Below are 9,458 nucleotides of genomic sequence, written 5' to 3'. Positions count from 1 at the left end.
AGTGGGATACAAGATGAAGGATCATGTTCTGAGGTGTAATCTGAAAGTCTTTTATTGTGAAAGATGTTGATGTATTCAGGAGGGCAAACAAGAATATCATGATGTGAAGTAGGTCTGAGATATACTTGCTAATTATGCCTCATCCTGGCATCATGGAGTCTTGCGCCTAGGGAAGAAAGATGAAGTCTGTTGAGGCTTAGTCAAGGCTGAGTTGGGAACAGTAAAGGGATAATTTTACAAACAAAAGATGTAAAACAGTCAAGCTGAAACAGTTTGGGGAAAGATGGAACGTGACTGCGGGGTTTTGAGCAAGGGCCTGTATGACCCAGTCTTTCCACTATAAGATCGAGCCATTGTCCTCAGATAAGGGACAGGGTTGTGGCAGTGATTCATTTAAAGGGATAATTTAAGCAGGAGCTCTCCTTGTTGGGGCAATATTTCTAAAGACCAATCAAGTGTGAACATTTCTAACTAGAAAAATGCCTTTGGATAATAAACTATCTCCTACACATACCATGTAGCTAACTTGTTTCATCTTTGCCGGTTAAATACTCCCAATTTCCCTTCCCCGGTATCTGACAAGGATCTATTTTCTTCCACGTGTAAAGAGAGAGTATTTTAGAGGCTGAGACTGGTATTAGTGGGATTTGATGCTGGCATCTCCATGATTCAAGTTCTCTATTGCTGTTTCCGCTATTGTAGGCCTCAGGCAAAACCTCTAACCTTGGTTTCCCCCAAATGCATAATAAGGAGAAAGAGTCTTTACTTATTTATGATGAGCTCTGTTACTTGTATGAGAGATGTTCCAATGTAAGTATTATTACAAGGTCCAATTTACTGTCCAGAAAGAAGCAATCCTGATAGAAATCTTTCATTTAATTAAAATTGATTTTAAAATTGCCTGATCAATAGTGAGTTAAAAATTCATCCTGGCTCAGTGGGAGGAGAGAGGCCTCTGATCAGTCCTCACTGGAGTGGTTTTGGCTCAGGAGTTGAGCTGGACCTTGCTGGCCCTGCTTGGCTGGCCAAAGCCTAACAGTTTTTTCTGTGATCCAGACAGCCAAGCCCTCCCTGAGAAAGGGGGGATCTTGCAAATAAATCCACTTTTATTTCTTGCATTTTGTGCAGAAAAGTCTTAAAAATACAATGGCCTTGATAGTTAAGCTTGAGCCACTTAACTTACTAGAAACCAATACAAACATTTATTGGTTGGAAATGAATGACACATTTCCTTGAAAGCTCCCTCCCCAGGTGTGGAGGACCTTTTCCATGTGTGGTCACTCCAGCAGGAAAAATCAGAGCTGTCTTCTTATTCTCCCAAAGCCTCCGCTAACCCATGCAGTCATTTGCTAAATTCTATCAGTTCAACCTCTACGTCTTTGGCTCATTTCTATCCCCACTGCACCTGCCCTGAGTCAAACTGTCATCACCTCTCACCTGGAATATTTAATAGCTATCTTGCTGGTTTCCTTAGTTCCAGTTGTCCACGTGTCTAACCCATTCTCCATGCTCCTTCCTGAGAATTCTCTTTAAAGCATAGGTCATCTTGAGTTACTGCTGCTCAAAAATCTTTGATAACACCCATTTTAATATAGAATTAAGTCCAAATGCCATGGTGAGCATTCTGAGACATCTTTAATTAGACGCTTGCCAGCAGGTAATGTCTACTATATATTTCCCACCAGGCTTTCCAGTCTCTTCTCTCCTACCATACTGTGCTACTCAGCACTCTGAGAAAACACTCTTCCGGCCTCAATGGCTGCACTCACACTCTTTCCCCCGATTGAAGCATGTATTCGTTCATTCTGCAAATATTAATTCGGGCAATGCTATGTGCCTTGCCCTGTGCAAAACAAAGGTGGGAGCTGGGGAGAAATGATGTATCTGATAGGCAATATTCCTGCTCCCCTGGAGGTGACATTCCAAAAGGGAGATAAGTTATATTTTAGAAAGTCAACAGATGAAGAAATGAACAAACGCAGATGGAGGTATGTGTCATAAAACAAATTAATGGTACCCTGCGGTGAAGATAATGCAGTATGGGGGTGGGAGATCTAGCTAAGTAGTCAGAGATGGTCTTTCAAAGACAGAGAACTGTTTATAGCAGGACAGGAAGGGTGAGGACAGGGCAGATGGACAAGATGTAGGAGAAGCATAAGGCAGAGGAAACAGTGATTCTAAGGAGTGAAGTGGGAGAGACTTCAGTATATTCTAGAAAAGCCGATGCTCTTGGAACAGATATTTTTTGGAAAAATTTAAGGAGATGAAGGTAGAATGTCGGTGCCAGATCATACATGACTTAGTGACCATGTAAGGGGTTCAGATTGTTTTCCAAGTGTATTACTTTCTTAGGGCTATCATAACAAAGTATCGCAAACCGAATGCTTGAAACAAGAGAAATGTGTTATTTCACAGTTCTGGAGGTCAGGAGCCCCACATCAAGGTGTTAACAAGGCCACACTCTCTCCAAAGTCTCTAAGGAGGACCCTTTCTTTTCCTGTAATAGCTTTCAGGTGTCCCGGTGTGTTTCTTGGTTTGTTGTAGGATATTTTCAGTCTCTGACGCCATCTTTACATGCTGTCTTCCTCGTCTGTGTTCCTTTTCTTATAAGGACATCAATTATATTGGACTAATGGCTGCCCTAATATTTTCATCTCAACTTCATTAAATCTGCAACTAACCTGTTTCCAAACAAGGTGATGTCACGTTTGAAGGTCCTGGGATTTAGGACTTCAGCACACCATGTTTGAGGGGACACAATTCAATCCGTAACACCACGTAATAAGGAAAGTTTTTAAAGGATTTAAGAAGTTGGGCAACATAGCCTATTTTACTTAAAAAAAATTATCCCTTTGGTCTCTTCTGGGAAATGGAGTGAAGGGGTCAAGTAGAAGCTAGCGACTAGTCTTCCAGGAGTGAGATGGTGGTGGCAGGGGAGCTGGAGATAGCAGAGTGCATGCACATGTGCTTTGGTGTAGAGAAGACAGGACTAGACATTCACATTCTGGAACTCCTGACCTCACGTGATCCTCCCACCTTGGCCTCCAAAAGTTCTGTGTCTACAGGTGTGAGCCACTGTGCCCGGCCCTAGACATCCACATTCTAATGGTCATTTACATTTTGCACCCTCTAAAGTCATTCCTGGTCTTTGTGCTTCCAAAGCCCTTGAATTGCACTTTTATTTGGACTGTGTTTAGTTTTACCCTATTTTACAATTATCCATGGAGTATGACTGTCAGGAGTGGAGACACATGCTTTGCAGGAAGAATTCTGGCTAAATGAGAAAGAAGGAGGAGCTTGCACCTACAGCTATGTTGAAGAGGGATTACAGAGTTTAGACATTTCACAGAGTGAGTCCCTGGGTCTGGCCCAGGGAAACATATCTGAGCTGATGTTAAAGAAGAGAAGGGAGAGAGAAGAGCTGCAAGTTAAAGAGAGGAAGGAGCTGGAGCTCCACAGAAACTAGGACAGAAGTCCTGGTGATGCAGGGCTCAGAGGACACAGTGTTACATGGAGAGGGAGAGAGAGGTCTTGACCCCTGCTATAGACTCAATGTTTGTGTACCATCAAAATTTAGTGTGATGATATTGGGAGGTGGAGCTCTTTGGAGATGACTAGGTTATGTACATGAAACACTCATGAATGGGATTAGTACCCTTATAAAAGAGATCCAGGAGAACTCATTTGCCCCATCTATTATGTGAGGATGCAGTGAGAAGAGACAATCTATGAACCAGGAGGCAGGTCCTCGACAGACATGAAATCTGCTGATGCCTTGATCTCGGACTTACCTCTAGAACTGTGAGAAATAGATTTGTTTCTTATAAGGTCCCCAGTCTATGGTATTTTGTGACAGCAGCCCAAATGGACTAAGATAGTCCCCCTCTTGCTTATAACATAGCCTGTCTGCAGGCTAAGACTTCATAGATGTATTGGTATTGCCTGTATTTGTAGCTTTGGGATCATCAGGAGAAGACAAATGTCTGATAGATCACAGTAATTTAAAAATGGACAGCAGCCAGAGTGGCTGTGGTAAGATATTATTGTATGCACAATTGTGAAATTCGGATGTGCAATCAGCACAGAAGAACAAGAGAACTCAGCTTTGTGAAATGACATCATAACCTCATGGATGCCTGGAGAAGGACTGGGACAGTCTATGGATATTTGTTGTTTTCCATGTCTGATACATGAACCCCTTCCTATGTTAGAGGAATTTCTCCCTGTATGAGACTTGAGGGAAGACACAGCCTGTCTCCAATTATAGAGCCACACAGCTCAGGAGCTCCCTGTCCTTGCTTCCTTTGAGGTTAGGACCCGGGTGCATGACATAGACTCAGCCAATTAAGCACACTGCTCCAGTACTTTGAATTGAGAGCTGTAGAAGCAAAGAAGCAGTGACAGTAGGGAAAGTATTTTGGGACAGGTTGTGACAGCAAAAGTAGTGACAGAAACACTTATTTCCAAGAGCGGTGGTGACAGCAGCATGGCACATTGTGTTTGGTGCAGATGGTGGTAGTGGAGCTGTCCTGGGGTGTGGCTGTGGTGCAGACTGAAAACTAGCCCCCAAAAGATGCATCAAATCCCTTGGATCTGTGAATGTTTCCTTCTTTGGCAAAATATGTAATACAATTAATGATCTTGAGAGAGAAAGTTCATTCTATATCCTACTATCCATGTGGGCCCTAAATGCAATCCTGTCATCCTTATAAGAGAGACAAAGTATGTTTACACCGAGGAGATACCAATGTGGCCAGGAAGCAAAGACTGCAGTCACAGACCAAGGAATGCCTGGGGTCACCAGAAGCTGGAAGAAGTCAGGGAAGGATTCTCCCCTAAAACATTTGGAGAGAGTGTGCCTTTGCAACACATCCTGATTTTGGACTTCAGGCATCCAAAGCAGTGAGAGAATATGTTTCTTTTTTATGCTACAAATTTTATGAAAATGTGTTAAAATAGCCACAAGAAAAGAGGGCTATATGGTCAACCTTTCTTCTATTTGTTTTCTAGGCCTGCTGCTCCCAAATTCCTAGCAATTCTCCTAGCCATGCTTTCAACATTCCCTTTCTAATTAAATCAGAGGCAATTTCTGTTGATTTCCATTAAAAATACTGATTGCTAGAGTCAATGTTTGTTGAAGAAGAGTATGACAATATTCGGAGAGACATTAATGATGTCCCAGAACTGGATTTACCTATTGACTGCTGAGGCCTGGAGAAAACCAGCTTATATTGGCTGTAATATCTCTGTCTCCTTCACCAGTCACTGATGAAACACTTAATATACATCATCTCAGGCAGGTAAAGGTACAGAATTTTGGTTAATCTTAGCCATCAGTAGGGATGGTAATTTTCTCAGATGTGGGAGAGAGATGAGAAAGGAAGTTAAAGAGAGATTTTGACAGGGATGGAGAACAGATCAAAGAAACTTACCCTGTGTGATTTTAGTCTTCTCAGAATGCTGCGTAGTTATGTAGAATGTGAGTGTTGTAGGTTTGGGACCAGGATGACAGATGACTGGCTCATTCACTCCTACTATTACCATGTCCATGTGGCAGACATGATTAATTAATTCTTATACTCCTTTCCTCATAATTCTTCTAAAACAATGTTTGGAATAGGTGTTTTCAATTCTATGAATGTGGAACAGGATACAAAATCTACTGACAGTTTCTGTTTTGTAGGCTTGATGACAGGAGAACCAGAAAGCACAGGAAATGCAATGGGAGCTGAATGTAAAATTGACTCAGTATCTATGAAGGCCCTATAGTAACATCAGAACATTGTTATGAATCTAGTTGGCAGGTAGTTATAAGTTTTTCCAGCAGGTCTGATAGGCCAAACATTGAGTTCAGGCATGGTCCATTGGTCTTGATAAGAGGGTGAGGTAGAAGGACTGGGATGTAAGGAGACACCGAAAGTGCTCTTGTTACAGTTGACTTCTGAACTTTCAGGGAGAGCTTGGAGAATGGGAGCATTTAGTATGGGTTTAGTGATGTAATGATGAGAAACTGGGCAGGGCAAATGGAGGAGAGATGAGGAACGGTGGAGTGAGAGCAGGAGTAAGTTGTAGCCATGCAACTTCAAAACAATGAATTTTCAAAACTTACCACTAGAGCTGGGGCAGTTTCTGAGGGGTGGATGGGTATAACCATAGCCACATAGAAGATGACAAGGTGAGCTGGAGAATGGAAGGTGCTGGGCTTAGAGGGTCAAGGAGATGTGAGATCAGTTTATCGCAGAGTGAACACTGAGATGAAGAGAACTCCTGTTGAAGAAAATGTGGCTTGCATTCAAAATTCAGCACTGAATATTAAAACCTTGAATATATAATTTAAATACTTTGAAGAGCATCAGTTTTTTATTTCTTGATTTTGCTAGGCCATATTTATTGCCATAATTGGGATATGACTGAGATGTTAAAATGCCATTTGCTTTCATTTAATTTTCCCCTCCCAGGTTCCTAGAAGGTGGCCAGCCTCTGTGTGCTCTTGTCGCTCTGGTGTTGTTGGACAAAACCAGAAGAGGCCTGGAAGTGCTTTCTCAACCCATTCTTCCCCATATATTTACTTAACATTTCTGACTTCTGTTTCAGAAAGTCATAACTCATGGAGGTGGTTGTGTTAGGGAGAGGAGAGAAAGGAGTATGAGTGAGGGTCCCAAAAGAAAACAGCACACTCAAAGGGGTGAACTGAGGGGCATATAATGAAGAGCCATTAAAGTAAACAAAAAATGATGACATATTCTATGGCTAGAAAGAGAGAGGAGCCTTCACCAGTTCTAGATCCACAGGGGCAAGGTATGGAGTGATCACTAAAATCAGAGAAAGCCAGTAGATAAGCTCTGTGGTTTTTGGTAGAGGGAGGAGATCAACCGTGAGGACCTGGCAGGAGAGAATCTGAGGAAATAAAATCTCTACTTCATTCTACTTTTATCCTCCAGGATGGTGCCTTTCATTGGCAAACCCCAGCCCAAAGCTGGAGGGTAAGAAAGATGGTTCATGCTGGCCTTAAAGGTCAGTCTCCAGGGTAGGGTGTGTAGCTCTGGGGAGGAATGGAAAATATTCAGCTGAAGAGATGAGTACCTTTTGGGGTGGACAGGGGACAGAGGGGATTGATTTTCTAAGACCAGAGCAGCACAGTGGTTTTGGGTTCCAGGACCAGGAGTAGCTGGGATCTGTGCCTTAGCTCCTATAGAACCGGGGAGGTGACAGGACAGGGCTTCATGGAGCACCCAGAGGCTGGATCCTCAGAACCAGGTCTCCCAGCCTCAGACATGAGAGCAGGAACACAGAGCTAACCCAAAGCCTAGAAGACTCTTGTAGGAGATTCTGTGCTGCAAAAAATACCTCATGTATCTTTAGAGGAGAAAGAGCCTTTATAATGTTTCAGATCAAATTTCTACAATGTCACTGGCATGGGAGTTAAATTCTAGAGTGAAATTCTTATTCATTATACCAATAAATGAATTCAAATGTAAAAAATGTGTATCTTAACAGATAATTCAGACTAACCCAAGAACTTCTGCATGTCTGACTCCCTTCAATGCCTCTTGTGTGTGTGTGGAAGTGGAAGAGTTTGTGGGTCTGATTGCCCCCTGCAAAATGGAAATGGGTCTTTAGGGGACAGGGCTCTTCCTGAATCCTATGGAACAACGAGACTGCAAGTCATTTGGAGAGGAGTGTCCACATTGCTCTCAGGTTCATCCAGAAATAAGACTACTCCACATGGAGGCTCAGCCATCAGGCTGGTATTCTGGTTAATTACCTGACATGCTCTCGGTTCTGTCTTCCCTGGTTTGAGCAGAGGCAATGACAGCCTCAAGACCCTGAAATCCAGTTGTGTCCTTGGCTAAATGTTGGGCAGAGGAGAATGGAGAACTCATTGTCAGCCCCTCCAGCTGGCAACCCATTGCATGCCACCTACATTGGCTTAGGTGTCACATACTGAGATGTAAGTGTGGTTTAAGCACGTGAGCATGGAGGGCTGAGACTACAGAGTGACAACCAAGAGGATAACATCAGGGAGAGAACAGCTATTTAATAAGAAGAACTATTTAATAATTCTCAGAATAAGAGTAAGTGGATGCGCAAGTCCTTTCTTCAGTGCTCACTAGCTGTGTGACATTGGACATATCAGTTAAGCTTTCTGAGCCTCTTTCTCTATAGGTGACTGGTTCAGGGGCTTGTCCAAATTTACACAGATGGTAAGTGCAGCAGTCCAAATTCCAACTTGGGTCTGCCTGATTTATTATTCATTCACACTAAAATATTTATTGAGCAGGTTATTGTGCCAGATACGGTTGATATCTGCTGTTATTGAGCCATCAAGAGAGAACTTTAGCAAATGGTAATGAGTATGGTTGGTGCTATAGGTAAGCAGAAGAGTCTATTGGAAGCATACAGAAGAGAGAACAGTAAATGGGGGTCACAATGGTATAATTAATATTCTAGTGTAAGATCCACTCTTATAGCTACTATAATCTAAGATGCAGAAACATGTTATGCACAAATCTATTAATTATACTATTATTCCTACCAGAAAGCTGGAAACAACTTAAGTGCTCAACCATGGTGAATGAGTTCAATAAATTATGTCAAATTTTGTAGTATATAATAGAGTCACTTGAAATGATGCTGTGATGTTTATAATTTTATGGAGGAAAATGTACAGCAAATATATAAAATAGTGCAAGGCACAAGGTTGTTTATACAGAATGATCACACATATATTTGAGAAAAAAGCCTATAATCTATATGCAATGTTTATATCTCATATATATTTCAGAGACGAATATGTAAAGAAAAAGCCTAGGTCACTTCTGAGTAGAGGTGAAAATTATAGATAATTTAAATTTTTCTTTTATTTTTATATATTTCATAAATTCTATAGCAAACCAAGGGAAAAATAATAAATAAAACTTCATGACACGTTAATGTGTTTGTTGAATACCTGCTATAGAGTCACAAGAATTTACATGTCACTAAAAAATGCAGAATTAAATCATAAGGCATATCCAGGATTTACCTAGAAGGCCCCTATATTCTTGATGAGATCCAAAATAAACAGATGCCGCAACAAAAATAAGATAATGCTAAAAAATAATAATTCAGGCAATTCAAAACCTTGCCTTAAATGAGTACTTATACCATCCCAGACCCTGTTGTAAGTACTTCTCACATATAACTGTCTTGCATGATAGGGACAAACATTACCCCACTTTACAGATGTGATCATTGAGGTTGAGAGAGTTAAGTAACTTGGTGAAGGTTACACACCTGCTAAGAGATGAAGTAAGTTTCCAACTCATGTTTGTTGAATATCAAAGCTGTGTTCTTCACTGTTACATTGCAATGCCTAGGGACAGCTTTTTAGAGCAGGAAAAGTTGAAGTTGGCCTTGAGGGATGATAAGATTTATAGAGACACATAGGAATTACTGCAGAGACTGGAACATGGGGG

This window comes from Carlito syrichta, unplaced genomic scaffold (genome assembly GCF_000164805.1).
Source record: "Carlito syrichta isolate Samal-C Ts95f unplaced genomic scaffold, Tarsius_syrichta-2.0.1 Scaffold68293, whole genome shotgun sequence".
NCBI classification, from domain to species: Eukaryota; Metazoa; Chordata; class Mammalia; order Primates; family Tarsiidae; genus Carlito; species Carlito syrichta.
Note: the sequence above shows the minus strand (reverse complement) of the source record.